This window comes from Triticum urartu, chromosome 2 (genome assembly GCF_003073215.2).
Source record: "Triticum urartu cultivar G1812 chromosome 2, Tu2.1, whole genome shotgun sequence".
In the NCBI taxonomy this organism is placed as follows: domain Eukaryota; kingdom Viridiplantae; phylum Streptophyta; class Magnoliopsida; order Poales; family Poaceae; genus Triticum; species Triticum urartu.
Window position 1 is genome coordinate 670,329,088 of NC_053023.1, and position 19,506 is coordinate 670,348,593.

Consider the following 19,506-nt stretch of genomic DNA (forward strand, 5'->3'; position numbering starts at 1 on the left):
AAAGTATCCCAAATTTTCTTTACATTCTCAAGACGGCTGATATTGTTGAATTCTTCGGGGCACAATCCATTGAAGAGGATGTTGCAAGCTTGAGCATTGTATTGCAGCATCTTCAACTCTTCCGCGGTAGCTTCACAGTTCGGTTATCTCCCATCAAAGAATTCACCTTGCAAGCCAATATACACAATAGCCCAAACGGCGGGGTTATGTCCAAGAATATGCATATTCATCTTATGCTTCCAACTAGCAAAATTAGTACCATCAAAGTAAGGACCTCTACAGTGGTAATTTCCCTCGCTAGATGCCATACTCTCCTAGGTTGTGAAACTAAGGCTATGATCACCAAAGCTATGCAAATCAAGGAAAATGGAGACCAAAGCTCTGATACCACTTATAGGATCGAAAGTATATCTAGAGGGGGGTGATTAGACTAATTAACCAAATAAAAATCTATCCTTTTCCCAATTTTAAGTCTTGGCGGATTTTAGCAACTTAGCACAAGTCAAGCAATCAACCTACACATGCAAGTCTAAGAGTATAGCAGTGGAATGTAAAAATATTGCACATGAAGGTAAAGGGAGGAGTTTGGAGGGAGCAAACGCAATGTAGACACATATATTTTTGGCGTGGTTCCGATAGGTGGTGCTATTGTACATCCACATTGATGGAGACTTCAACCCACGAAGGGTAACGGCTATGCAAGTCCACGGAGGGCTCCACCCACGAAGGGTCCACGAAGAAGCAACCTTGTCTATCCCACCATGGCCATCGCCCACAAAGGACTTGCCTCACTAGGGTAGATCTTCACGAAGTAGGCGATCTCCTTGCCCATACAAACTCCTTGGTTCAACTCCACAATCTTGACGGAGGCTCCCAAGTGACACCTAACCAATCTAGGAGACACTACTCTCCAAAAGGTAATAGATGGTGTGTTGATGATGAACTCCTTGCTCTTGGGCTTCAAATGATAGTCTCCCCAACACTCAACTCCCTCTCATAGATTTGGATTTGGTGGAAAGATGATTTGAGTGGAAAGCAACTTGGGGAAGGCTAGAGATGAAGATTCTTGTGGTTGGAATGGAATATCTTGGTCTCAACACATGAGTAGGTGGTTCTCTCTCAGAAAATGTATGTTGGAAGTGTAGGCACGTTCTGATAGCTCTCTACACGAATGAAGAGTGGGTGGAGGGGTATATATAGCCTCCACACAAAATCTAATCGTTACACACAATTCACCAAACTCGGTGAGACCGAATCATGAAACTCGGTCACACTGATTTAGTTTAAAATGTGAACGTTAGGATTTTTGGTGGGACCGACATGTCAAATCGGTGGGACCAATTTCATTAGGGTTAGGGCTTAACGTAATTTCGGTGAGACCGATCACATAAAGTCGGTAAGACCGATTTCTATAATAGGCAAACAGAGAGTTGGTCAGGCAAACTCGGTGGGACCGAAGTGCTCATTTCGGTGAGACCGAAACGTTACGAGAGGGAAACAAAGAGTTTGCATTGTGAACTCGGTGGGACCGATCGCTCATCTCGGTTAGGCCAAAATGTTACGGAAACAGAGAGTTTGCAATCCCATCTCGGTGAGACCGAGATCCCTATCGGTGAGACCGAACTGATTAGGGTTTCTGGCAGTGGCTATGTGAAATGAACTCGGTGGTGCCAGATAGATCAAATCGGTGGGGCCGAGTTTGACTTTTGGTTTGGGACATATGTGGATATGAGGAAGTGGTTGAGGGCTTTTGGAGCATATCACTAAGCATTTTGAGCAAGCAAGCCATTAACACCTCATCCCCTTTTAATAGTATTGGCTTTTCCTATGGACTCAATGTGATCTTGGATCACTAAAATGAAAATGTAGAGTCTTGAGCTTGAGCCAATGGGTGTCCTTAGCATTTTGTGGCGTCCACATTCCTAGTCCATGCCATGCCAATTATTGAACTTTCTGAAATGATCATCTTGAAAGAGCATTAGTTCAATGAGCTATATGTTGTTGGGAATTACCAAAACCACCCAGGGATAGTTGCACTTTCAGATACCCAATTGTCACCACAAGTATTCAATTGCAAGACATATATCAAGTGTTCTCAAATCCATAAAAGTATTCAATCCGATAACAACGAAATCTCAAAGGGAAAACTTAGTTCATCACAACAAGATAGAGAGGGGAAAACACCATATGATCTGACTATATTAACAAAGCCCGCGATACATCAAGATCGTGACATCTCAGGAACACGAGAGAGAGAGAGAGATTAAACACATAGCTACTGGTGCAAACCCCAGCCCCGAGGGTGGACTACTCCCTCCTCATCGTGGTGGCCACCGTGATGATGAAGATGGCCACCGGAGATGATTCCCCCCTCCGACAGGGTGCTGGAACGGGGTCTAGGTTGGTTTTTGGTGGCTATAGAGCCTTGCGGTGGCGGAACTTCTGATCTAGGTTCACCCCGAGGGGTTTCGGAATATTTGGGAATTTATAGTGCAAAGAAGGGTACGGGAGGCCACCGAGGTGGGCATGAGGGACTCCTGGACTAAGGGGTCCTCGGGCGTCCGGTCTGTTGGACATGGGCCGGACTATTGGGCCATGAGGGTACAAGATGGAAGACTTTCTCCCGTGTCCGGATAGGGCTCTTCTTTGCGTGGATGGCAAGCCAGGCGGCCGAATATACTTTTTCCTTTCTATGTAACCGACTTCGTATAAGCCTAGTCCCCTCCGGTGTTTATATAAACTTGAGGGTTTAGTCTGTAAGAACAATCATAATCAGATAGGCTAGACTTCTAGGGTTTAGCCATTACGATCTCGTGGTAGATCAACTCTTGTAACCCCTATACTCATCAATATTAATCTAGTAGGACGTAGGGTTTTATCTCCATCGAGAGGGCCCGAACCTGGGTAAACATTGTGTTCCCTGTCTCCTGTTACCATCAACCTCAGACACACAGTTCGAGACCCCCTACGTGAGATCCGCCGGTTTTGACACCGACATTGGTGCTTTCATTGAGAGTTCCGTTATGTCATCGCCAAGAGGTTCGATGGCCCCGTCAATCATCCACAACAACATGGTCTAGGGAGCAACCTTCCTCCCCGGACAGATCTTCGTGTTCGGCGGCTTCGCACTGCGGGATAACTCGCTTGGCCATCTAGAGCAGATCGATAGCTACGCCCCTGGCCATCAGGTCAGATTTGGAAGCTTGAACTATGTCGCGGACATCCACGGAGACTTGATCTTCGACGGATTCGAGACCGCGGCAGTAGCCGCTCCCCGTCACCACGATGAACATGACTTAAATCTGTCATCGATCTACACCCAGGAGATAGAACCTGCAACTGCTTCGGCTCTAGATCCGAAGTAGGTCACGCCATCCGAGGATGAGAGGCTCAACCCTGCCACGGAGGCCGCAGACTCAGCAGCGTTGGAGCCGCACACAGACCCAACCCCAAGTGAGATCTGTGATGCTAGAACCTCAGACACGTTTCCGGCTATAGGTTCCAAAGCATGTGCGTCCGCGCACGACGAGCTTGATCGGGCATCGATCGTCGAATTCAGCTCCGCGGACATCTTCCAGCACTCGCCTTTAGACGATGTGCTAAACTCGTTAAAAACACTCTCCCTAGCGGGGGACTCACAACCGAATTATATCCGGTTTGAACTGGAGGTCGAGGACGGAGAATTTCGCTTGCCACATCCCTCCCACTTAATAGCCACCGTCGAAGACATAACTGACATGCTCGATTACGGCTCCGACGACATCGATGGTATGGATGACGATGCCGGAGAAGAAGAGGCCCAAAACAGCCGCCGTTTACCGGACGCTGGACGGCCACTTCCTCGTATGACGTATAGATGGTGGATGCACCAAAAGAGAATAGCGGCAATGACAAGGAAGATCCGGTTGAGGATAAACCTCCCGAGATACAACCAAAGCGCCGTCGTCAGCGGCGCCGCTCTAAGTCACGCCGCAGCAAAGACAGCAACACCGGCACCGGAGAAGATAACACTCCGGACAGTGCCGAAGACAAGGAAGACCCCGTTCAGCCAACTCCCAAACAGGACGAACGGGAAGATGGGCGAGTCAGCCCTGACGAATAGGCCATACACGAAGACTAGGAGGATATTAATTACCTTCCAATCTTCAAGGATGAGGCAAGCCTCGGCACCGAGGATTTCATTGTGCCTGAGGAGCCTCTTGAGCAGGAGCGCTTCAAGCGCCGGCTAATAGCCACTTCAAGGAGCCTAAAAAAGAAGCAGCAAGAGCTTCAAGCTGGTCAAGATCTGCTCAATGATAGATGGACTAATGTCTTGGTAGCTGAAGAATACAGCCTCAAGCGACCACTCAAAAGTTATCCAAAGCGCAAATTATTACCTCAATTCGATGATGAGGCGTTGGAGCCCATGCCATCAGTGCACAATGCAACTAACCGACCACCACGTGGTCGGGACAAAGCGGCAACTAAAGCCGAATACCAGCCCGTACCACCTCACCATAAAGACAGAGACAAAACTGTTCACAGATAAACATAAGATCTCCGTCAGGGCCTGAAGAATAAAGCATGTCCCGCCAGATCGATCTATCTATCACGGGGGCATTGTCAGTGTTCAGGCAACAGGGGTCCCCCGACTTGCCTGCCCGCGGCCCACAACATGGCTCCACCACCGGACCCATACGACTCATCTTCACCAGCAAACGCTCAAGACCCTCACGAGGGGCCAAGCCTCGCGAGGCGGACGACACAAGACCTCCTCAGGGGAGGCCTGATGTCTACTACACAACCTTCTTCTTGTAGACGTTGTTGGGCCTCCAAGTGCAGAGGTTTGTTGGACAGTAGCAAATTTCCCTCAAGTGGATGACCTAAGGTTTATCAATCCGTGGGTGGTCTCTCTCAAGCAACCCTGCAACCAAATAACAAAGAGTCTCTTGTGTCCCCAACACACCCAATACAATGGTAAATTGTATAGGTGCACTAGTTCGGCGAAGAGATGGTGATACAAGTGGTATATGGATAGTAGATAAAAGGTATTTGTAATCTGAAATTATAAAAACAGCAAGGTAACTAATGATAAAAGTGAGCGTAAATGGTATTGCAATGCTAGGAAATAAGGCCTAGGGTTCATACTTTCACTAGTGCAAGTCCTCTCAACAATAATAGCATAATTGGATCACATAACTATCCCTAAACATGCAACAAAGATTCACTCCCAAGTCGCTAATAGCGGAGAACAAACGAAGAGATTATGGTAGGGTACGAAACCACCTCAAAGTTATTCTTTCCAATCAATCCGTTGGGCTATTCCTATAAGTGTCACAAACAGCCCTAGAGTTCGTACTAGAATAACACCTTAAGACACAAATCAACAAAAACCCTAATGTCACCTAGATACTCTAATGTCACCTCAAGTATCCATGGGTATGATTATACGATATGCATCACACAATCTCAGATTCATCTATTCAACCAACACATAGAACCTCAAAGAGTGCCCTGAAGTTTCTACCGGAGAATCACGACGAAAACGTGTGCCAACCCCTATGCATAGGTTCATGGGCGGAACCCGCAAGTTGATCACCAAAACATACATCAAGTGAATCACGTGATATCCCATTGTGTAACGCCCTCGATGCGGCTATATCTCCCACGTGTCGAAGCACGACTTAGAGGCATAACCGCATTGAAAGCAATGTCGCAAGTGAGGTAATCTTCACACAATCCATGTAATACAATAAGGGAAAAGATACATAGTTGGCTTACAATCGCCACTTCATGCAATTACATGAATAAAGCATTACATCAACCAGATACACACAAGGTCCGACTACGGAACCAAAATAAAAGAAGAACCCCAAATGCGACAAAGGTCCCCAATCGACCCCAACTGGGCTCCATTACTGATCAACTAGAACGAAGCAACACAAAGGACAAGATCTTCATCGAGCTCCTCCTGAGCTTGGTTGCGTCATCTGCAAGGTCTCATCGGCACCTGCAAGCTGGTTTTGGAAGTATCTGTGAGTCACAGGGACTCAGCAATCTCGCACCCTCGCGATCAAGACTATTTAAGCTTAAGGGTAAGGTAAAAGTATGAGGTGGAGCTGCAGCAAGCGACTAGCATATATGGTGGCTAACATACGCAAATGAGAGTGAGAAGAGAAGGCAAAGCACGGTCGATAAAAGTATGATCAAGAAGTGATCCTATAGCAACCTACGTCAAGCATAACTCCAACAACCGTGTTCACTTCCCGGACTCCGCCGGAAAGAGACCATCACGGTTACACACGTTGTTGATATATTTTAATTAAGGTCAACTTTAGGTTTTCTACAACCGGACGTTAACAAATTCCCATCTGCCCATAACCGCGGGCACGGCTTTCGAAAGTTCAAATCCCTGCAGGGGTGTCCCAACTTAGCCCATCACAAGCTTTCACAGTCAACGAAGGAATAGACCCCCTCCCGAGACATTCCGATCAGACTCGGTATCCCGGTTCTACAAGACATCCTCGACAATGGTAAAACAAACCAGCAACACCGCCCGAATGTGCCGACAAATCCCGATAGGAGCTGCACATATCTCGTTCTCAGGGCACACTCAGATGAGCCAGACGTCGGGTAGGCCAGCCCAGAGTTGCCCCTGGTAGCCCCGAACATCGCTCAGTTCGACCAACACTTAGAGGAGCACTGGCCCGGGGGGGTTAAAATAAATATGACCCTCAGGAGTGCGACTCCCAAGGGAAAAGAAAAGGCTAGGTGGAAAATGGTAAAACCAATGTTGGGCATTGCTGGAAGAGCTTTACTTAAGGCGAACTGTCAAGGGGTTCCCATAATAGCCCAACCGCGTAAGGAACGCAAAATCCGGGAACATAACACCGATATGACGGAAACTAGGGCGGCAAGAGTGGAGCAAAACAGCGGGCATAAGGCCGAGCCTTCCACCCTTTACCAAGTATATAGATGCATTAATTAAATAAGATATATTGTGATTTCCCAACAAGTAGACATGTTTCAACAAGGAACAACATCTCCATGTTCCAACAAGGAACGAACTTCAACCTTCAGCTACAACTAACAACGCTATAAGAGGGGCTGAGCAAAGCGGTAACATAGCCAAACAACGGTTTCCTAGGACAAGGTGGGTTAGAGGCTTGGTTCAACAATATGGAAGGCATGATACGCAAGTGGTAGGCATCGTAGCATAGACATAGCGAAAGAGCGAGCATCTAGCAAGCAATGATAGAAGTGATTTTGAGGGTATGGTCATCTTGCCTGAAATCCGCAAGGAAGAAGAACGAGTCCATGAAGAAGACAAACGAACATTAGTCGAACGGATCCTCACACACACGACGTTACCGGATACAACCCGAAGAAGCACACCGGAAAGAAGCAAACAACATAGTAAATAACCAAAGCATCAACATGACATGATGCACAACAAGTATGATGCATGTCCGGTTTACAGAAGCATGGCATGGCAAAGTGCACAAACAATCCTACAAATTAAGTGGAGCTCATTATGCAACGGAGTTGCATACTGCCAAAACACCACATAATGTATTTAGTTCGATCTTGTTTATGTACCCAACAATATTAAATGTTGTTAAGCATGGCAAGAGGGTGAAGCAAAAGAAAACTACCTATCTAGGCAAGTTTAAATGAGGCCGGAACAACAAAACAACAAGTCCGGAAACTCCTCATATGCATATATTAGGTTTGGTCCTGTTCTGCCCTAAACCATATTTTAGAGTTGTTAAACATGCAAAGTAAGACCACCATGTTAAACTAGGCATTTTTCTACCCCATTTACATATAAAGTTTAATAAATTTCGAGATACGGTTATTTAGTAATGGAATAAATCATTTTAGCATGACATAGAGCAAAAATTAATCAAACAACATTTTAAACATTTTAAACATGGATGGAAATGATAGATTATGAAAGTAGATAAAATTCTAAGCAACTTTCATATATAATTCATTTAGATCCGATGCACGGTTGTGAAGTTATTAAATGCATGAAGTTTAGGGACCTAACTGTAAAATAGTAGTTTTCTGGATAAAAGAGAAAATCGCAGGGCAGGGAAAAAATAGAAACGGGCCAAATCTAGGCAGCCCAACAGCAGGAAAAAAAAGAGGGGCGCCAGCGGGGTGGTCTCACCATGGGCTCGGCCCGGTTCGGTGGGAAGAGGGAGGCCTGGCGCTGGCTTTGCGGTCCAGGAGGCTGGATCAGGGGGAAGTAGGCTGGGCCTTGGCAGCGGCCCAGCGAGGCGCTGCACGAGCGCGTGGCTGCGGTCAACAAGATCGAGCGGTTCCAGGCGCGGGGGAACTGCTCTTCTCGTCTCTGAAGGGAAACGCAGCAGAGCGACGCCGGGGACTTGCGGGCGGCGCCGGTGGGTCTTGGGCGCGGCTTTGCAGGGCCGCGACGGCGCGGGGACGGCCGGATCCAAGCATACGGCAGCGAGGCAGGGAACCTATAGGCGTGCGGCGATGAGGAGGTTGGGGGCGCCGGTGTCCCGTGCCAGCGATGAGCGGCAGAGGAAGTCCATGGCGGCAGGAGACTCGGGAACGGCGGCAGCGGGCATGCAGGGAAGGCCGGCGCGGATCAGCTCTGGAGGTGACCGCGAGGAACCTGGCGCGCGGGCGCAGCGATGGCGAGGGAAACGAGCATCTCGTCCTCCCGTTCGATGCAGAGGTAGGCGCGCGACGGGTCCTGGGCGGCAGGGGACTTGGCGTCCGGGGCTTGAAGCTTGAAACGGTGGCGCCATGGCAGGGCGTCCTTGGTGGTAGACCTCGTCGGCAGGGTCAAGGGGTCGTGTCCGCGCATCGGGCGTGCGAGGAGGCAGCTGCCTCGGCCGTGGCTTGCGGGGGCGCGGACCCAGACATGGGGACTTCTGCGAGACGGCAAGGCTGGAGCGGATCGGGCGTTTCTTGCGCAAGACAGAGAGAGAGAGAGCCTTGAGAGAGAGAGACGAACAGAGGGAGTAGGAAGAACGAGGGAAGATGGCGGGGCGGGACGAGGCCGTTCCTGGTGGATGCGGCGAGGAGGAAACGGCGACGAGGAGGCGCACGGCTGCAGAGTCCCGAGGTCGGCAGGGAGGCCTCAGGCGCGAGAAGGAGGGCGTGGGTTGGTCTGGTGGTGAACACGAGGGGGGATTTGGGAGGGGATGGATTTGGATCGGGAGGAGATCCCGATGTGGGAGAGGAGTGGCGGCGGCAGGGACAAGACTCCTAGATTTTAGGGTTTAGACAAGTTGGTTTATATATAGCAATAGGATTTTTGGATAGAGGCATTTGGTCCCCCCGATCTTAATCGGACGGTCGCGAAAAAAATAGCTAGGGATATCAAATAAGAAAACGGTGACGTTTTGTAGATGTTAGGGGATGATCCGGACACAACGGTGACGACAGTCCGGGTCGGGTTCGGGACAACTTCCGGACGCGCGTGAGTGGGGCTGCGGGCTGACGAGAGAGGTTAGGTTGGACCTGGCGGTAGGTAGTGGGCTGGGTAGACGGTCTCGAGCTGAGAGAAGAGAAGAGAGGGAGGCCCGGCGACTGTTTCCGGAGACCGAAAACGTCCGACGTTTTGACCGACTATATTGTCGCTATAGTTAACGGTTGGGCTATCAAACGGGCTCCGAACGCGATGAAACTTGGCAGGCGGCCTACCTACAACATAAAAACACCGCATGCCAACTTTCATCCCATTCTGAGAACATTTTCCGGCCACTTATAAAATAATATTTCGGACATGCCGCGGGCGCGTGCAAGTGTGTCTGGGCTCAGAACGAACAACAGAGAGAACGAGGAGACCGGAACAGATGCAAGTTTTAAAAACATGATGATGCAATGCACATGATGACATGACAAGATGCAACACGCAAGCAAATGACAAGGCAACAACAACGAATAACTGGAGGACACCTGGCACATCGGTCTCGGGGCGTCACAACACTCCACCACTATGAGAGGATCTCGTCCCGAGATCTAGAATGGCACCGGAGGGAAAACGGAAGAGAAAGAGAAGCGGTAAAACTAAGTTGCTTCTTTGACAAACGAGTGAAACCAAAGAACCTTGCGAGGTTGAACAAATTCGAGAAAAGAATACAACGAAGGTGAACTAGGTCGAAAACACTCCGTTAGAAAAGAGGGACAAAGAGCATTGCGAAAAACCTTGAGGTTGAAGGGCAAGATATTTATTGAAAACACTCCGGTTAAAGAAGGGGATCAAGGAAGACCAAATTCGGGCAGCACTCCGGTTGAAATGAAAATAATTGAATAAGAACTTGATATGGAGATAGAACTTGAAAAGAGGGCATGACACTCCGGTTAAATGGGCAATCATGAAAAGAACATGATCTTAGACAAACGAGATGATGGGTTGAGAAGAGCAACATCAATAGACCTCCGGGAGAAAGAATAGGATAAGGATAATTGAGACAAAAGAATGTAGAAGAGAAAGCCAACTTCTGCTACAAAAGAGCTTGAAAAGGCATCTTAAGGAGAAGGGTTGAACGGAGTTGTTGGAAAACCAACAACGAAAGGAGTTGCTTGATATGGGCTTAAGGAATACATCTCAAAATATGAGGTGAAATTCTGCCACTGACGGAAGCACTAGATTGGATTGATATGAATAAGGAGACGAGAAACTTATATCACCGGGAGGATAAATGAAGAACTTGGATCATTTATAAGCACCATAATAACAACCATCCTTAGGGAAGGCTTAAGGTGAAATATAACCCAAGATAACGCCAATGACGAGATTGATGGATTTGAAATATCTCATTCATGAAAACATGTGAATCAAGAAACATGAATTCAAATTATCAAGAATGACATAATACCATTTCCAATGATACGGAAGAAAGAATTGCACTCCGGATTGCAAGATGAATAATGCTTGAGCTCCTCTGAAAAAATCTTGATGAACACTTCGAGAAGGAAATTGAATCCTTGATGAGCCAACATGTAGAACTCCATGAAAAACTCCGGTAAACAAAAGGATGATCAAACAGAAGGAAAAAAAGAAGTTGAAAACACAAGGTGAATCCTTGTAAAGATTTTTGATAGATCTCCGTGATAATTAGATCTTGGAACTCCGGGAAAGAAAAGATAAGGCATCTCAAACTGAGAATATGATATGATGAACCACTCCGGAAAAAAGAAATTACTCATTCGGATGAAACAAGAATAAGAATTACATTATGCTCGTCCTTCATCAATTAAATTGATGACAATCAATGGATTTGGCACACTACTTATTCTCGTATCAAGGATTAAGAGATATATAACATAAACTTGAGAACGTCTTCAACGAACCACCGGTAGGATTGGAACAACAAATGAATTGGTATGATGAACAAGGAAGAGAGATCTTGAAAGAACCACCGTAAGAATTGAAAATGATCGAAGTAGGGGTGCATCACCGGTAAGAATTAGCAAATGAACGAAGGTTCTTGAGACAAACTAGATACATGAGAACGAAGAGATCAAGAACTGATTAGAGGATATTTGATTGATGCACCGGCAAGATAGGAGAATGATAACTCACAGCTGAGAATGAATAAACCTGAATTGATGGACTCCGGATAACAAACTAAGAAGACTCTTGAATATCTCCTGATGGGTGAAAAAGATTCTCACAATCGAAAACAATTATGAGAGGATGGCAACAAGCTAGCACCATGAATCTTGAAGAGAATGGAGCAAGATTAAAGAGAAACTCTACTTCGGTCTTCAATATCTGAGAATGACGACGAGAAACACCACCATGAATTATTGAGGCACTCCGGAATAATTAAAAGCGAAGAGATTGAGCCCCCGATGAAAAGAATTTGAAAGATCTTGGAGAAAAACATATGACAGATGATGAATCATTCTTACGTCAAATTTGAAATGAATTTAGGATAGCTTCGGGAAAATAAGAAGAGTCAGGTAAGATCCTGGGAAAAAACCTGTGGGTTAGGGCCCACTCAAGAGAAACACCGTAGAAATGATTTAAAAGAGAGAATGCACTGGTAAGATTTAAATGGCTAGAATGATATAACAACCTCGAAATAAGTTGAACTGATCTTGAAAGACAAGACGAGCCTTCTGAGATATCTTCAGCACTCCCGAACAAATGAATAGCGAGAAGTGAATTATTATGAGGTGCACCGGTATGAGAAGGTATTGAAACGAGGAAAAAGGTATGACCAACAAAACTTGACTTGAATCCACCGGAGAAGAAAAAGAACGACGAACGATGAACTTGAAGCTCCATTAGAATCTTTCTGAGAATCACCGGATAAGAGCATTGATGGGAAAAAAATGGAGAGACTTCACATCAATAACATGATAAATGATTAAGAATTCTGAGTCGTTGAAGAAAATAAGGGAGAGAGGGCGGGAAAAAACAAAAGCAACTTGGAGACGGATGAAACAAACACTGTTGAGAAGAACTGATAATTGATCTCACTGACGTTGAAATGATTGGATCCACTTGAAGAGAAACACGCCGGTGAAAAAGGATTGAAAAAACAATCTTGATGATCAAGAAGGATTGGTATTCACCTCGGAGTATGAGAACACCATTTGGAGAAGGTATGGAATCAACATTTGACTTTGAAGCAACTCGAATACCACAACTCAAAACAAAACAAAGGATTGGCTTGCGAGATAAGCCAGAACAAACATATGATAGAGATTTCGTCCGAAGTTTTCGTGGTGGGGCCTACACGGGCTCGATCGTACAGCACCATCATGTACAAGGCAGTGCACATGACATACGAAGCGTCCCCGAGTCGGCATAGCCAAGGACTCTTTAAGACACAACGAGACCACTGTAAAATCGATCGTGAATAGGCGGACCACTAGACGCCGAACCCAAATTTCATATCATACATCCGTCGGAAAGATATCCTAAGAGCTACTTGAATTCCCACCTATGAAACTCCCAAAATTTTCCGGTTATGCAATCAGGTGTTGGGGATACAGGGGAAGCATAATATCTCACCCAAAACTAGCAAACCCTACATCCAGCTGTATCCATCCTTCAACACATAACCAAGAAACCTTCGGAAATCATCTACCTCAACCTTCGAAAAGCATCCGTTATACAAGTTATGGCAATACTCCCGAACTCCCGCCCCAGTACTGGGTGGCATCGAGGTTATCTCACCAACGAACTGCATAAAAGAGATTTTCGATGTCGGCGAAACTAAACTCAGGTATTCCAGAACTGCAATGATAAAATTGTGACGACAACACCTCGGAGCTCAACTCCCCGGGACACTTCCACAAAACCCCTGACAGGAGGCACCAAGACAATGTTCTCGTCACAAAACCATCGGAACAATTCCAAGATACCCGCGTGATCCTAAATTTTTTTAGTGAAATTTGAGAAGAGAAGAGTCAAAACTCTACGTCAGGATGCCTTACCAGAGCGATGAGGAGACTGGGGAGTAAAAAGAATTCCTAAACTCTCCGATATATAATTCCTAAATGACTCAAAACATTTTTCTAGACTCAACAACGACTGCTAAAAACGATCAAGCAGTGGGGCTCCTAAGGTCGGGGAAGGCTCTAATTACCAACTTGTAACGCCCTCGATGCGGCTATATCTCCCACGTGTCGAAGCAAGACTTAGAGGCATAACCGCATTGAAAGCAATGTCGCAAGTGAGGTAATCTTCACACAACCCATGTAATACAATAAGGGAAAAGATACATAGTTGGCTTACAATCGCCACTTCATGCAATTACATGAATAAAGCATTACATCAACCAGATACACACAAGGTCCGACTACGGAACCAAAATAAAAGAAGAACCCCAAATGCGACAAAGGTCCCCGATCGACCCCAACCGGGCTCCACTACTGATCAACTAGAACGAAGCAACACAAAGGACAAGATCTTCATCGAGCTCCTCCTGAGCTTGGTTGCGTCATCTGCAAGGTCTCATCGGCACCTGCAAGCTGGTTTTGGAAGTATCTGTGAGCCACAGGGACTCAGCAATCTTGCACCCTCGCGATCAAGACTATTTAAGCTTAAGGGTAAGGTAAAAGTATGAGGTGGAGCTGCAGCAAGCGACTAGCATATATGGTGGCTAACATACGCAAATGAGAGCGAGAAGAGAAGGCAAAGCACGGTCGATAAAAGTATGATCAAGAAGTGATCCTATAGCAACCTACGTCAAGCATAACTCCAACAACCGTGTTCACTTCCCGGACTCCGCCGGAAAGAGACCATCACGGTTACACACGTTGTTGATATATTTTAATTAAGGTCAACTTTAGGTTTTCTACAACCGGACGTTAACAAATTCCCATCTGCCCATAACCGCGGGCACGGCTTTCGAAAGTTCAAATCCCTGCAGGGGTGTCCCAACTTAGCCCATCACAAGCTCTCACGGTCAACGAAGGAATAGACCTCCTCCCGAGACATCCCGATCAGACTCGGTATCCCGATTCTACAAGACATCATCGACAATGGTAAAACTAAACCAGCAACACCGTCCGAATGTGCCGACAAATCCCGATAGGAGCTGCACATATCTCTTTCTCAAGGCACACTCAGATGAGCCAGACGTCGGGTAGGCCAGCCCAGAGTTGCCCCTGGTAGCCCCGGACATCGCTCAGTTGGACCAACACTCAGAGGAGCACTGGCCCGGGGGGGGGGGGTAAATAATGATGACCCTCAGGAGCGCGACTCCCAAGGGAAAAGAAAAGGCTAGGTGGCAAATGGTAAAACCAATGTTGGGCATTACTGGAAGAGCTTTACTTAAGGCGAACTATCAAGGGGTTCCCATAATAGCCCAACCGCGTAAGGAACGCAAAATCCGGGAACATAACACCGATATGACGGAAACTAGGGCGGCAAGAGTGGAACAAAACGCCAGGCATAAGGCCGAGCCTTCCACCCTTTACCAAGTATATAGATGTATTTAATTAAATAAGATATATTGTGATATCCCAACAAGTAAACATGTTCCAACAAGGAACAACATCTCCATGTTCCAACGAGGAACAAACTTCAATCTTCACCTGCAACTAACAACACTATAAGAGGGCTGAGCAAAGCGGTAACATAGCCAAACAATGGTTTGCTAGGACAAGGTGGGTTAGAGGCTTGGTTCAACAATATGGGAGGCATGACAAGCAAGTGGTAGGTATCGCAGCATAGGCATAGCAAAAGAGCGAGCATCTAGCAAGCAAAGATAGAAGTGATTTCGAGGGTATGGTCATCTTGCCTGAAATCCCGCAAGGAAGAGGAACGAGTCCATGAAGAAGACAAACGGAACGTAGTCGAACGGATCCTCACACACACGACGTTACCGGATACAACCCGAAGAAGCACACCGGAAAGAAGCAAACAACATAGTAAATAACCAAAGCATCAACATGACATGATGCACAACAAGTATGATGCATGTCCGGTTTACAGAAGCATGGCATGGCAAAGTCCACAAACAATCCTACAAATTAAGTGGAGCTCATTATGCAACGGAGTTGCATATTACCAAAACACCACATAACGTATTTAGTTCGATCTTGTTTATGTACCCAACAATATTAAATGTTGTTAAGCATGGCAAGAGGGTGAAGCAAAAGAAAACTACCTATCTAGGCAAGTTTAAATGAGGCCGGAACAACAAAACAACAAGTCCGGAAACTCCTCATATGCATATATTAGGTTTGGTCCTGTTCTGCCCTAAACCATATTTTAGAGTTGTTAAACATGCAAAGTAAGGCCACCATGTTAAACTAGGCATTTTTCTACCCCATTTACATATAAAGTTTATTAAATTTGGAGCTACGGTTATTTAGTAATGGAATAAATCATTTTAGCATGACATAGAGCAAAAATTAATCAAACAACATTTTAAACATGGATGGAAATGATAGATTATGAAAGTAGATAAAATTCTAAGCAACTTCCATATATAATTCATTTAGATCCGATGCACGGTTGTGAAGTTATTAAATGCATGAAGTTTAGGGACCTAACTGTAAAACAGTAGTTTTCTGGATAAAAGAGAAAATCGCAGCGCAGGGAAAAAATAGAAACGGGCCAAATGTGGGCAGCCCAACAGCAGGAAAAAAAAGAGGGGCGCCAGCGGGGTGGTCTCACCGTGGGCTCGGCCTGGTTCGGTGGGAAGAGGGAGGCCTGGCGCTGGCTTTGCGGTCCAGGAGGCTGGATCAGGGGGAAGTAGGCTGGGCCTTGGCAGCGGCCCAGCGAGGTGCTGCACGAGCGCGTGGCTGCGGTCAACAAGATCGAGCGGTTCCAGGCGCGGGGGAACTGCTCTGCTCGTCTCTGAAGGGAAACGCAGCAGAGCGACGCCGGGGACTTGCGGGCGGCGCCGGTGGGTCTTGAGCGCGGCTCTGCAGGGCCGCGACGGCGCGGGGACGGCCGGATCCAAGCATAGGGCGGCGACGGGTCCTGGGCGGCAGGGGACTTGGCGTCCGGGGCTTGAAGCTTGAAACGGTGGCACCATGGCAGGGCGTCCTTGGCGGCAGACCTCGTCGGCAGGGTCAAGGGGTCGTGTCCGCGCATCGGGCGTGCGAGGAGGCAGCTGCCTCGGCCATGGCTTGCGGGGGCGCGGACCCAGACATGGGGACTTCTGCGAGACAGCAAGGCTGGAGCGGATCGGGCGTTTCCTGCGCAAGACAGAGAGAGAGAGCCTTGAGAGAGAGACGAACAGAGGGAGTAGGAAGAACGAGGGAAGATGGCGGGGCGGGACGAGGCCGTTCCTGGTGGATGCGGCAAGGAGGAAACGGCGACGAGGAGGCGCACGGCTGCAGAGTCCCGAGGTCGGCAGGGAGGCCTCAGGCGCGAGAAGGAGGGCGTGGGTTGGTCTGGTGGTGAACACGAGGGGGGATTTGGGAGGGGATGGATTTGGATCGGGAGGAGATCCCGATGTGGGAGAGGAGTGGCGGCGGCAGGGACAAGACTCCTAGATTTTAGGGTTTAGACAAGTTGGTTTATATATAGCAATAGGATTTTTGGATAGAGGCATTTGGTCCCTCCGATCTTAATCAGACGGTCGCGAAAAAAAATAGCTAGGGATATCAAATAAGAAAACGGTGATGTTTTGTAGATGTTAGGGGATGATCCGGACACAACGGTGGCGACAGTCCGGGTCGGGTTCGGGACAACTTCCGGGCGCGCGCGAGTGGGGCTGTGGGCTGATGAGAGAGGTTAGGTTGGACCTGGCGGTAGGTAGTGGGCTGGGTAGACGGTCTCAAGCTGAGAGAAGAGAAGAGAGGGAGGCCCAGCGACTGTTTCCGGAGACCGAAAACGTCCGACGTTTTGACCGACTATATTGTCGCTATAGTTAACGGTTGGGCTATCAAATGGGCTCCGAACGCGATGAAACTTGGCAGGCGGCCTACCTACAACATAAAAACACCGCATGCCAACTTTCATCCCATTCCGAGAACATTTTCCGGCCACTTATAAAATAATATTTCGGACATGCCGCGGGCGCGTGCAAGTGTGTCTAGGCTCAGAACGAACAACAGAGAGAACGAGGAGACCGGAACAGATGCAAGTTTTAAAAACATGATGATGCAATGCACATGATGACATGACAAGATGCAACACTCAAGCAAATGACAAGGCAACAACAGCGAATAACTGGAGGACACCTGGCACATCGGTCTTGGGGCGTCACACATTGTCACCACAGATATGCACGGCAAGACATACATCAAGTGTTCTCAAATCTTTAAAGACTCAATCCGATAAGATAACTTCAAAGGGGAAACTCAATTCATTACAAGAGAGTAGAGGGGGAAGAAAACATCATAGGATCCAAATATAATAGCAAAACTCGCGATACATCAAGATCGTATCACCTCAAGAACACGAGAGAGAGAGAGATCAAACACATAGCTACTGGTACATACCCTTAGCCCCGAGGGAGAACTACTCCCTCCTAGTCATGGAGAGCACCGGGATGATGAAGATAGCCACCGGAGAGGGATTCCCCCCTTCGGCAGGGTGCCGGAACGGGTCTAGATTGGTTTTCGGTGGCTACAGAGGCTTCTGGCGGCGGAACTCCCGATCTATTATGCTCACGGATGTTTTTAGGGTATATGGAGATATATAGGCGGAAGAAGTACGTCAGGGGGGCCACGAGGGGCTCACGAGGGTGGAGGGCGCGCCTAGGGGGGTGGGTGCGCCCCCTGCCTCGTGACCTCCTCGCAGATCCCCCGACGTGCACTCCAAGTCTTCTGGGCTTCTTTCCTTCCAAAAATGAGTTCCGTGAAGTTTCAGGTCAATTGGACTCCATTTGATTTTCCTTTTCTTCGAAACCCTAAAACAGGGTAAAAACAGAAACTGGCACTGGGCTCTGGGTTAATAGGTTAGTCCAAAAAATGATATAAAATTGTATAATAAAGCCCATAAACATTCAAAACAGTAGATAATATAGCATGGAGCAATCAAAAATTATAGATACGTTGGAGACGTATCAGCATCCCCAAGCTTAATTCCTGCTCGTCTTCGAGTAGGTAAATGATAAAAACAAAATTTTTGATGCGGAGTGCTACTTGGCATAATTTCAATGTAATTCTTCTTAATTGTGGTATGAATATTCAGATTCGAAAGATTCAAGACAAAAGTTCATATTGACGTACAAATGATAATACTTCAAGCATACTAACTAAGCAATTATGTCTTCTCAAAATAACATGGCCAAAGAAAGTTCATCCCTGCAAAATCATATAGTTTAATCATGCTCCATTTTCGTCACACAAGAATGCTCTCATCATGCACAACCCCGATGACAAGCCAAGCAATTGTTTCATACTTTAGTAATCTCAAACCTATAAACTTTCACGCAATACATGAGTGCGAGCCATGGATATAACACTATGGGTGGAATAGAATAATGAGGGGTGTTATGTGGAGAAGACAAAAATGAGAAAGTCTCACATCAATGAGGCTAATCAATGGGCTATGGAGATGCCCACCGATTGATGTTAATGCAAGGAGTAGGGATTGCCATGCAATGGATGCACTAGAGCTATAAATGTATGAAAGCTCAACAAAAGAAACTAAGTGGGTGTGCATCCAACTTGCTTGCTCATGAAGACCTAGGGCACTTGAGGAGGCCCATTGTTGGAATATACAAGCCAAGTTCTATAATGAAAAATTCCCGCTAGTATATGAAAGTGACAAAACAAGAGACTCTCTATCATAAAGATCATGGTGCTACTTTGAAGCACAAGTGTGGGAAAAAGTATAGTAGCATTGCCCCTTTTTATTTATTTTTTTCTTTGGCCTTTCTCTTTTTTGGGGACAATGCTCTATTGAATGATGATCATCACACTTCTATTTATTTACAACTCAATGATTACAACTCGATACTAGAACAAATTATGACTCTATATGGATGCCTCCGGCGGTGTACCGGGATATGCAATGAATCAAGAGTGACAAGTATGAAAAAATCATGAACGGTGGCTTTGCCACAAATACTATGTCAACTACATGATCATGCTAAGCAATATGACAATGATGAA